The sequence below is a fragment of the Drosophila arizonae genome, chromosome 4 (assembly GCF_054131065.1).
Source record: "Drosophila arizonae isolate 15081-1271.41 chromosome 4, UAZ_ARI_1.0, whole genome shotgun sequence".
NCBI lineage: Eukaryota > Metazoa > Arthropoda > Insecta > Diptera > Drosophilidae > Drosophila > Drosophila arizonae.
The window spans coordinates 6,343,149-6,355,476 of NC_142924.1; the positions used below are offsets into that span (position 1 = coordinate 6,343,149).

The window sequence follows — 12,328 nt, forward strand, 5'->3', positions numbered from 1 at the left end:
GGGTGGGGCCGACGCGTGCCTTGCGCTTGGTTTGGGTTGGTTTGGGTTAGGCTAGTCGTCACCTGACGCTCCATCGGCTGCCGTTTCGTACGGCAAAGAGCATCAAATCTGCTCCAAAGCTTAAGCCCAAACCAAAAGCCGGCAACTGACTAAAACACTCAGACCCCCCGACCTCTCGCACCATCGTCGACACTGCTGCCGACCGATCCACATACAAAACTGTTATTTACATTTTGTTTTGCCGGCATTTCAGCTACACACGAAGCGGCCACAGCCGAGCCGAGCACCATCGCGAGCCGAAGGCAGGCAGCCCTTCGGCCTGTCGTTCGTTTCGCGCTCGCATTTGTCAGCGCCCGTTTCCGAAACGTTTCGAACATCGCATCAGTTGGCAACGGCCTGTACGCTAACACGGACGTCAGTATCGCACGCCATTTGGCCCCATCATATCAAGCAACACACAAAATTTTTGAATTTCTGAATTCAGCCATTTTTGAGCTGCTTTCTGTGTGTTATTTTCAGTTATCGCGATTTGCGTTCGAAATGTGCAATTGGTGCAAATCATTTTATGCAATGAATTGAGAAAATTGCCTGGGCCCAGCCATGCGAAACCAAAACAACAACCAAAATCAAGAAAAAAGCTAAGCAAAGAAAAGAAAAAAGCAAGTAAAATGAATTACAATTTTGAATGAAAAAAGTGTTAAACATTTCAACAGAATTCTGTGTGTGAAAAGTCAACGTGTGTTTGCAACCAAAGCCAACAGCTGATATGCCACAAGAGGTAAATTCCTAGGCTACAAAAAGAAAACAAAAACAAAATTGTCCACAGCAAATGTTAATTACAAAACCGGCGAAAAACTAAAAAAAAAAAAGTATTTTTAAAGAAAAAAAGCCGCATGGAAAATGTTGTTGAGGCTGCCAGTGCCAATCTCATCCATCACTCAATTGCCTGTTCAGTAATTTGAACAGTTTTTGTTGACTCTTCTTTACTCTCTGGCAGGGACAACGCATAGTTCACTATTTATTATTTATTTTTATTTTATTTGTATTTGAATTTATTTGATTTCTGCTTAAACAACTGTGCATTAAATTTAATTTTAAAATTTTAATTGAGAGAAATACGCCACAATGCACATGTGCTTGTAGCTGTTGTTGTTGTTGATGTCGGATTTGTTATTGTTATTGTTATTGTTATTGTATTGTGCTCCATTGCGTCAGTTCCCCATTTTTGTAGTCGTAGGCAAGAGCCCATCGTCTGGTCGTTAGCGATAAATAATCAGCAGCCGCTTTGATTTGCGTTCGGCTGCCATAAATATTTATGCAACTGGACGCAGTTGTTTAAACAGACGGACGGGCGGGATAGGTAGACGGACGGAGAGCACTTCATAAGTATCTGTAACGGCTCGATTGATCCGTCATGCCACAATTATGTTGCCATATCACAAATGAAATTGTTTACGACCTGACCACGCCCACACAATTAAAACTTTGATATTTGAATAGTTTACATATATATATATACATAGTATGTACGTATATGCCTTGTTTTGATCTTATCAGCTGAGGCGCCTCTCTAGCTCTCAGACCCATGCACAATCTGTTTCTCATTGTTCTTGCGGCTGTTGTTGTTGTTGTTGTTGTTGTTGCTGGTTTAGTTTGAGCCCATTGCTGTTGCATGTTGAGGCTAACAAAATAATTGACAAAACAAATCATTTACGTGGCAAAAAGTTTTCGGTTAAACTGCAGCGCACGGCGACGGAACACGCAACGCGAATAACTGACGACATTGGCAAGGGATATACATACATACATATAAATATATATGTTTATATATTTATAGTTATATGTATATCGCCTAACAATGGAAGACATAACAATGTAAATTCCAATGTTGCAGTCTGTCTATGTGTGTGTGAGTGCTTGTGCGGTATAGGCGAATGCAATTTGCAATGTGCAGCATAAACAACAACAAATTTAACAAATTTAAAGTGCCAAAATTTGTTCAACATAATATTTATGAATTCAATTGCAATCGCTCTAAGCTGTTCATGTAAAAAAAAAAAATTGTTTCTTCTTATATAAATTTATATATTTATATATTTAAGTGGCTTGGATGTTGGACTCTCTTAATCAAAATTCCAGTTTCAAGCTGCGATTTACCTAAAACTTATTTTGCTATACCATTTTTGTATAACTATTTATTCTATTATTATTCGAGCTTTTATTAATATTTATAAATATTTGAACAATTTTATTGTTTTATTTTTTCATTGCAAATTTTAAGATTTTTTTTTTTTAAACTCATTTAACTGTATTCAGAATATTATTATTTTTTTTTTCGAATTATTATTTGAAATAATAATTTATTTTATAATAAATAAAATTGGATTATATATCTATCCCCCAGCTAAATAAACATTATATAGTATCACAACAATATTTTGTAGATTCCATAATCATATCATGATTTGCTAATGCTCATTAGCTACAACAATAAATTTAGTCTATTTGATTCCCCCTTTTTTTTTTTACATCTATTTCTAATTTCTAAGAGCTCAACTCGTTAACTAGTTCTGAGATTCGAACTTGAATTTCTCGACTTGTTTACCAGTTCCAAATTATATATATACAAATTGAGCATGTTACACATACGCCCCGTCTGCCCATTTGCATTTGAGCAATGGTTTATAAATTCAATTGTCTATAATCATCTGGTGCTGCTGCTGCTTCTGCCTCTTCTTCTTCTACCTCTTCCATTTGATGTTGGATATTTTTCATGTGAAGACTTCCCGATTACTGCGAAAACATCTGGCAATCCAGCAGAATTTGGAGGCCATAAATCTGCCTCATTGACTGGCGCTTAGTGCCGCCGAAATAGATTTATGTTGACTCTGTCTGAAAATCATATAAAAATTTCTGTTAATTGGCCAAATTAGTCAATTACTCTACACATATTTGCTGATTCAATGCAACGAGAGTATCGGAAAATGAAAATGAATGCAAGCGAAAACTTTTAACCACAATTTAAATTACATTTGGTGCGAAAGCCCCGCAAATTTTTGTCGTCTGTGGCTGGGCAATTCAAGGGTGTTTATTTGTTTTGTGGCTCACAGTCGATTGTCTGATTTACCCACACACACACACACGCATACACATAGAACGAGAGCAAACATGTTAACAAGTTAACAAGCTGTTAAACACCCTCCATCAGCGCAGTTGGCGCAATTTTTTATTGCTCAAAATCCCAACATTTATTACCATTAGTTTTTGGTTATTGCCTGACAAGGACCCCTCCAAGTGCGTCTAGGCCTGATAAATAGCCTGCCTTCTTCCCGGCTTGTTTATTAAAATCGAATTGCGCCTTATTGGGCGCACGCCAATGGCGCCTAACCACAGGCAATCGCCATTTTATGGTATTTGTATATCGCTAATATAGTTTAAGTATTATGAGCAATAGACGTGCAAACGTATGAGCAAATTAGTTGTGAAAGATATATACGTAGGAGGTGAAATCTTTATAGGTTCAACAAAGCGTATTACAGGAGCTCAATTGCCATTTGAGTTATTTCAATTAACATGTATTCTAAATGATCTCTCTATGCGATTCTCATAAGTAAATCTCATATAGATATGTATATATACCTGTATATCATTGAAATAACAATTTATTATCGAGAGAATTAATATCTCATGATAGTTCTCTGGTTTCGTTACTCGGACTTTATATTGCTTTGTCCTTCAATTTGTCTTTTTGATATTTTCTCTCTATCCCCTCTCTTCTTTATTTAGATATAATCCATTCTCTCTTCTATCTCTATCTATTCTCTTTTTCTCTCACCTCGTCTCTCCAGGATCATTTATGTCTCTTTCTACATTTTTTCCCTCTCTCTCCTATTTTCTCGCTCTTTCCTTTTTTGAAAATTTGCCATTTTTTCTGGTTCTTTTTATTTTTCTCTCCACCTCTATCTCTCTCCTTTCCTAAGTCCCTTTCGCTTTTTAATTTTCACTCATAATTTTCTTCTACTCCAGCCCTCGTTATCGCTTGCCCATTCGCTGTCGCATGTGTCACCCACTTACCTACACTTATGTGAATCACTGAGAAAGGTGCTAAACAGTTTGTTTGCTTAGCGTACAATCAACTAAAAATTCGATTGTTCTGCTGTTGCTGCTGCTGCTGCTGTGTTATCCTCGGCAGCAGGTGCTTTAATGTGACGATTGGGCAAATAAATAGACTCGTTTATAAGTTTGTATAACTAGGAAATTGTTTATGGCCGTGCAGAACTTTATGGCGCTTTAATTGTTTTTCTTTTGGTAGCATGGCGAAAACAGCCTTTTGTTTCATTGTGTGTGTGTGTGGGTGTGAGTATTTTTTTCTTGTTTCTTCTCTCCTTGGATTGTCGGGGTCAGCATATGCCTTCCAGTTTCGATGCCAACTCTGTCACTTAGCCTGTCAAGTTTTCCTCGCAGCTGTGGCCTGTTTATTTATGTGCGCCTAATTTATATTTTTCTCTAGTCTGGTTAGCTGCATTTGCACGCTGATTCGCTGCTTCGAACTGTAATAATAATATATAAAAATTTCAACGGCTTTGTCATCGTCGCCCCGCTGGGCGCTATAATTACCCAAAAGAGAAAAAGAAAATTTTGAAAAACTAATACGCACACAGATTTGAGTGGAAAGCCTCAAGCGCATTACCTGCGCATATTTGTGCAGTTACAGCATCAGCATCAGCATCGGCTACGGCATCGGCATCGGTATCGCCATCAGCATTTGCACCTGGCCCCGCACATGACCTCACCTGCTTGCTGCATCATCAAAGCAGCCGTCGCATTAACTTTGCATCTAAACAGGCAGCCAAAAGCCAAAAGCCAAAACCCGTTGCAGCTATTAAAAATCAAAATAAGTAAAGAATTCAAAACGGAAAACGGCAAAATGGAAAATTCCAAGCATATCAAAACCATTTGGGCCACAATTGCAATTGTGAATGTGAATCGCAGGTGCCGATCTGCTCGCTAATTTATGAGCCGTGCATTGCCATAAATTGGCAGTTTGAATTAAACAAGCTGCCCACCCACTGACCCCCTTTCATAGAGACTTCTTTATAGCGCACTTCCCTAGAGAACGCTCCAGTAACATCTCTTCTCTTATAGCCTATAGCCTCTACTCTATAAATATATATCAATATATATTACTCTTCTGAATCTACAGAGATAAGACTTCAGAACAGATAACATATGGATCTTCTCACTTCTCTATAACTCCATCTCAATATTTCTAAAGCTATTCTTTTCTATATAGTTTTCTTCTTTAGAACAAACTTCTATATAGTCATGCTCTATGGTAATTGCTTCTCCAGCCCCTCCAATACTTTTCATTTATACAGCCTCCTTATATCTGACTCCTCTCTCTAAGAACCCTCTCTAGCCCTTCTCCTCATCAACTCATCCTTCTATCCCCTCTCTTTCTCTTTCTTTCTATCTTCTTTGCTCCTTCCTTGCCTCTCTTCTTCCACATGCGCCCAATTTGCATTAACTGTAAAATTGTGCCAATTACCCAAAAGGGCTGATAATTGGAATTGGGCTAAAATAATGGCTAATCTCCATTAATACAGTCCTTTGTGATACAGTTTGACCTCTCTATAAGTGACCGAATAGACCAAATAAAGGAAAAGAAAAACAAAAGTGGTTTCTAATTAAAATGCAAATGCTGCAAGTGGACTGCATAAAAAAGTGTTGTAAAGCGATCAAATTGAGACGATGACCTCTTTTTTGAATGGGGAAAAAATAAAAAAAAAATATAATAGAAATTAGTTAGCTGCAACCCATCATTAAATTGAAATTTAATGTCATTCATTCTTTGTCTTGTGTGAGTTTTTGTTAAAAGACAAATGATACTAAAAATGAAGTGGAATGTTATGCCATCATATGAAAAATAATTTTAAATCCATAAAGTGCTGAAAAAATTTGAATTGCCGTAATACACTACTTGTCAGACACTACAATCCATAGCATCGATAATTATAAATAACAAATTCTCTGCTCTTTCAGCTGAGAGCTGTGCCAGCGGCTCTTACTCACTGCGCCATTCTCTGTACGTAGTAAAAAGTTAATAACAAGTGACTATAAATGCAGATTATCAATGCAAGTGCAGATTATTCAATTCAACTTTAATAAAAAGGTTAGACAGAGAGAGGAAGAGGCAAAATCATAGAAGAAAGTGAGAAACTAGAGAAAGACTGACCAAATACACATATATAATTGATAGAAAAAGAGACAGAAATTATGGCAGGCAGTTTACAGTACCTCTTAGTGGTAGAAAGGGATAGGCAGAGAGAGAGAGGGAGAGAGAGAGCGTTACAAAGAGAGAGAAAGAGGTGCATGAAATATAGAATAATAGATTGAGAGTCTAACTCTGCCTATTTGTCGTATCTGCTTTTCTCTCCTGGTCTGTCTCTAACTAATTCTCTCTCCCTCACTCATTCTTTCTCTCACTCTCTGCTTCACTCACTTGAAGATGTATAGCTTTATAGACCTTAGATCCATGCTTCCATCGACCGCATATATCCATCATGCAGACGCTGTGAACAGAGTATATGCATAAAGCACTATACATATATGAAATGCTCATAAATGCGAGTCTAACGCATATGTATAAATAAATTATTATCTGATTGATGTTTTTACGTCAGGAAACGATTTGCCAATGCATTGGCGTGAAATTTACTCTCACTGATTTTGTTGTTCTTGTTATTTATTGTTGTTGTTGTTATTGTTGTTGTTATTTGATATTATTGTTGCTGCTCTTATTGTTATTGTGGGCTTACGTGTTTGAGCTTCCTGTGCCAAGGCTTTGTATCGAATTTACTTTTTATTGATTGGCACTCTGTGAGCCCACGCCAATAATTAGCTAACCAACTGCAAATGCTGCTCGTTGGGGCCATAAATTCCATTGGCTGACATTTCGTGTCAAGGCTCAGAGCAACGAGTCAGCAGCGATTGATAAATTAATCAAAATTAGTCCTTGAGAGTGCATAATAAATATTTATAGCATGCTTAGGCGAAGCGAATTCTTTTCGTTTCATTTCTTTATTTTTATACTCATTCACGAAAGTGAATCAGTATATTGGTTTTGTGCAATGTCCGTCTTGCTGTCCGTCCGTCTGTCCGTCTGTCCGTCTGTCCGTCTGTCCGTCCGTCCGTCTGTCCGTCTGTCCGTCTGTCCGTATGAACGCAATCTATTTCGGCGCTATTGAAGCTAGAGACTTGAAATTTGGAACACATACTCGTGTATATCTCCGATTTATAAAGTGTTAAAATTTTCCCGATCCGCCCACTAGGGGCGTGGCAAATCGGAAAATGCATTTTCCGATATACCAGAAATCATGTTTGTTGAAGAGCTAGAAAGCTGAAACTTGGTATGTAGGTCCGCGTTGACCACCCAAGATCACGAGCTATGGCGGATATATCTACGCCCATTGGGGGCGTGGCAAATCGGATAAAACTGTATCTCCTAAAGTTGTAAACCTAGAATGCTGAAATTTTGCACGTCAGCTAATGGTATGATTCTATAAAGTCTGAAGATAAATTATAAGTCTACGCCCGTTGGGGGCGTGGCAAATCGGACCTGAAGATATAGTGATTTTTTAAATTCTCCTATATTTTGGACACTATTGATGGCAGAGACCTCAAATTTTGTATATATACTCGGACTGATCACCCAAGACCAAAAAGTTTTGTCGGATATATGTCCGCCCACAGGGGGCGTGGCAAACCGCAAAAGTTTATATCTCCTAAAGTATAATAGCTAGAAGCTTCAAATTTGGATAGTTGAGTTACTGGTAGCCTCCTCTATCGATTCCCCAAAAATAAAATTTTTACGCCTCTTTAGGGGCGTGGCATATCGAAAAATACCCTGTAATTTTCACATTTTTTTAGGGTAAGCATTCAAACTTTGCAGTTAGGGTAACGTTATCTCTTTCTAAAAACTGACCAAAAATGAGGTGTCTACGCCCAGTTGGGGCGTGGCAAATCGGAAAAACCTGTATATTCTACAGTATTAGAACGAAACTTAACTACTAAATTGTTGATGGGATGTGAATGAGTATTCCGCAGTCGGTAACGCCCGACTGCAACGTTCTTACTTGTTTTTTTTCAATTTCAATTGCAATTTAAACGTCCATCAATAACACGGACAACAAAACGTTAAAGCAGAGATTAAGCTCTAGACGCGAGACTTGAGACTTTGTTGGCGAGCCATATTTCAAGCTATATATACATATATATATAGAGGGAGAGAGAGAGAGAGAGAGAAATGAACTCGGTCTGACAACGAAGCCACTTAAGCCAACTGTGGAGGAGGAGGAGGCGGAGCTGGCAGCTCCGACTCCTGCCCGGGTGCCACTGACAAATGAAGACTGACATTTACAAAACAGCTGAAAAACAAAACCAAATCTCGCGACAGTTGAGTTGAGTTTTTAAAAGCAACTTGTTGTCATAAGGCAGCCGAGGCGTAGTAGCTGAGCGCCAGTTGGCATCGAAGGGTGGGAGGCAGTAGGCGGGGCAAACGTTTTTTTGCGTACGTGAAAGATTTAAAATAAAACCACTTAGCGGCAGCAACATTTGTTCGACAATTGCTAAAGCCCTGGCATAGCGTGATAAAGCGTCCTTGAAGATGTTAAAGGCAGCGCAAACTGGATCTAGAACAGATATTAGAGAGAGAGAAAGAGTGGGAGAAGAGATGCCAGTTTAGCTCATTACAGGCTAGATCTATATATTCTTGAGCAACGTAAAACGTAATCCGATTTAACTAGGCGAGTTTGTTTGCCTATATATGTATGTATTTGTATGTCTGTCTATCTCATAGTCTCTCTCTCTCTCTCTCTCTCTGTCTGTCATAAGCAAGGGACGAATACAAAGTACAGAAGATCATTTCTGTTGTCTACATGTATGCATTGGCACTCATTTGCTATTTATATTTGAGTAAAACGAAGCTAGACTGCTTGAAGCCGAAGAGAGTGTTCTCATTGGTCACTCAAAGCCCGACTGCTATGAGCTCTACCTGTCATCGGGCACAACATTTGAGCGCGACTAATGTTCGGGTGATAGTCGTCCTATATAAAGGGCAGCAGCTGCAGCATCTCTTCAGTCAGCCAGGCCTTGTGGGGGTCAGTTGTGCAGTGCAGTAAAGTGAAGTGAAGCGTGAGAAGACTTTAAGGAAATATTTGGAGGAAATGCTTACCGGGAATGCTTGGAAGGAATATTAAGAAGAAATACTAAGAAGAAATGGTATGAGGAAGTACTTAAAGGAAATACTTAAAGGAAATACTTAAAGCAAATACTAGCCTACTTGTTAGTGTATTGAAATATTTATGCAATTTGTATACATTTGTATATCATACAAATCAAAATATATTAATGAATAACTATGTATTATAAGTAAACTTTTAGCTACAGTAATTGAATATTATAAATAGTTTTCAATTTAAAATTGTATTATTAATTGGTTGTAGAACTATTTAGTAAAATATTTCATATATTATTTCCAATCAAAACTTAATTAGGCTAACATGTCGTAAGGCTAAGGCTGAACAGAATAAGAAGAAGCTGTGTTTATTTTAGTTAAATAAAATTCAACCTAATTTAATATATTTTTAAATTGCATTTAAATGCAATTTAAACAAAAATGTTGCCTATAATAGACATTTCCTTTGTATAATATTCACTTTTATTTTAATGTACATATATAATAAATACATATATGTTTGCACATCATATTTTCTCTGCTGACTATTTCAATTAGGTTTCTGTTTATTTTGGTTGCAATTTAAGCAATTAATGTCAAGCCAAGCATCTTCGTCTGCTGCGATATAATTGTGTTTCATACTTCAACAACTTGAGCTAATCAAATTAATTGAGTATTGAAATTTATTATTAAATTATTAAATATATAAACTTATATAAATATATTATACAAGATATCTACTATACATATAAATAAAAGTATTTCGAAATCTAAAATAAATACACAATATATGAACTATGTTATAACAACAACAACAACAACAACAACAATAGTGGGCATTTTGCGGGGGCATCACAAAAATAGCTGGCAAAACGAAATATTTATATAGAAAATCGCTTTTGTATTGCATTTTCGTTGCCGACTCGTTATCCACCTGCGGCTCATTATGATCTTCATTATGATCTTCATAGCTGTCCATTTTAATATATTTTTGATGTACAAACATACATACATCCATATATCTGTATTTTTAGCGCAATTTTCATTATTAACTAAAAACTGTCAGACACACGCACACGCAGACACACACACACACACACACACACACACACACACACATACAGCTGCAAAAGCCACACAGCCCATGTGCATTTGAATGTCAGTCTGGCCGAGTGAGCGGTATGGCGAGAGGCAACAAGGCAGAGCGGAAATTTCGTATAGTGTTGGAAGCTGTCAACATTTTGAAATGCAACAAGTTGCAAGCAACAAAATGGCGGAAACGTGTCGCTGTCGCTGTCGGCGTCGCCGTCGCCGTCGGCTTTGACGTTGCATCAAAGTTTCTTTTGTCGCTCATCGAGGGCCGCCTCTAAATTTATGAAATGATTTATGCATTTTTAAACGCAACTTTAAACTTTTTTATTGCTTTGAGAGTTGCAGCTGGAGCAGGAGCAGGAGCAGGAGCAGCATCCTAATTGTGGCAAACTTTTGCACAGGCTTCATATCCTGCTTCGGCTGTGATAGCATGTCCTGCCTGGCAGTCAGCCTGTCTCTGTGTGCGTGTGTGTGTGTGTGTATCTGTGTTTGGTGAGCCGCCTGTCCCATTGGCGTTGTCCCTGTCGCTGTTCATTGACTTTGGCAGCAACAAGAGCCAGGACAACGTTGTGCACAGACAGGACACACAGACACATGCACAGGCTCATATACATATATCATATCATATCATATCATATACACGCACTGTGACTTTGTTTTTAATACACTCCAGTGGCCGTTGCATCGATCGAGCTATGGACAAACAAGGCGTCCGCCGTTGCCGTTGTCTGCCAGCCGCAGTTCATTACTCCTCCAGCCATCTACTGTTCCTCTATCTCTCCCTCCCTCTCTCTCTCTCTCTCTCTCTCTCTCCCTCCCTCTCTCTGTGCGCCTTTTCTTGTCCATATTGTGCACTGACTTTTCATGCTCATATTTTGCGGCATGTCTTGCCACGCAACGCCGTGTGTTATCCACTTGGCGCACGTCAAGCCCTGACAAAGATTATCAATAACCAAGCCAGAGACAGAAACACGCTGTCCTCGGCTCGACTGCAGCAAAAAGGATATTGGCCAACGTCTCGCTACTTGTTACGCCGCCTTAATCCAATATTCACATCAATATCAATCGCCAATGCAATAGCCCAGCCACATTTTGTTTACGAGTGACACCATTTCTATGGCAGCCTTCGTCATCGATTAAACGTTAAATTGTTATTATCATATTTAGCCAACGCCGAGTTTGCACGCCTCAATCAGCGGGAGCCGTAGAAATGGGCTGAATGAAAAGAGTGGATACTCTAGGGGTATATATAAGGAATACTCCAGAGAGATTGGTGTACGAGGTCTTTGAATATCTATGAATAACTATAAAATATAGATATTGTAATAGGCCAAAAGAGTTAAACTTGCTATATCGATACCTAATCGATAGTTAACTCTAATGTCGTCGATGCTTAACGATGGTTAAGCATCAATAGAAACAGAAGAAGATTCAATACAAAGCCAAGGCGAGACTTTAGCAATTTCACTCACCCATAACTTAACAAGTGGCGTTGCCAGATCGCTGGCTTAACCTATGCCTGGCTTAGCCTTTGTCCATCTCAAAGCCTAACATATTTGCGTACTTCCAATCAGATTCATCGTCAACTGCTTGAGAATTCTATGCTAACCCATTCGCTGTTAGAGTATAGCAGCTGAGGCCGGCGTCTGTTTTATGTTGGAGGACTGGGGCAACGCATAAACATATTCGTGCGCCGGGATGTTTGGCATTTTGGGCTGCCACAAGCCGCATCATCATAATTTGTTGAAGGCGATGTGGCAGGAAGTGGCCCGTTGAAAATATGCTAAGAGCAGAGGTGCGAGTGGTGAAGTTGGGGCCAACGACCGTGGGGCAACCTTGTCATATCCTGTTGACGCTTGCCGCTCAGGTGGTCTCTTTGTCTCTGCTCCACGGCGGAAGTGTGAAATATTTTTAGAGCTTTTTTTCTACTCATTTTATTCCTTTATTTTTATTTTTTTTATACCCACTTTTTTTTTGCCTTCTTCAGATGGAATTTTTGCG

At 38.6% G+C, this 12,328-nt stretch overlaps 1 protein-coding gene across 2 annotated transcripts in view; it reads left to right on the plus strand.

Annotated features, from left to right (window-relative positions):
- The first annotated feature begins 64 nt into the window (after window positions 1-64).
- Window positions 65-12,328, plus strand: part of LOC108614409 (uncharacterized) — a 36,000-nt gene continuing 23,736 nt past the window's right edge. The window contains exon 1 of one of the 2 annotated variants that reach the window (XM_089466375.1): window positions 65-778. The gene's annotated coding sequence lies outside the window, so the exon portion shown is untranslated. Of the gene's footprint in view, window positions 779-9,077; window positions 9,280-12,328 lie in introns of those variants that run through there. The other variant, XM_089466376.1, reaches the window with a different exon arrangement.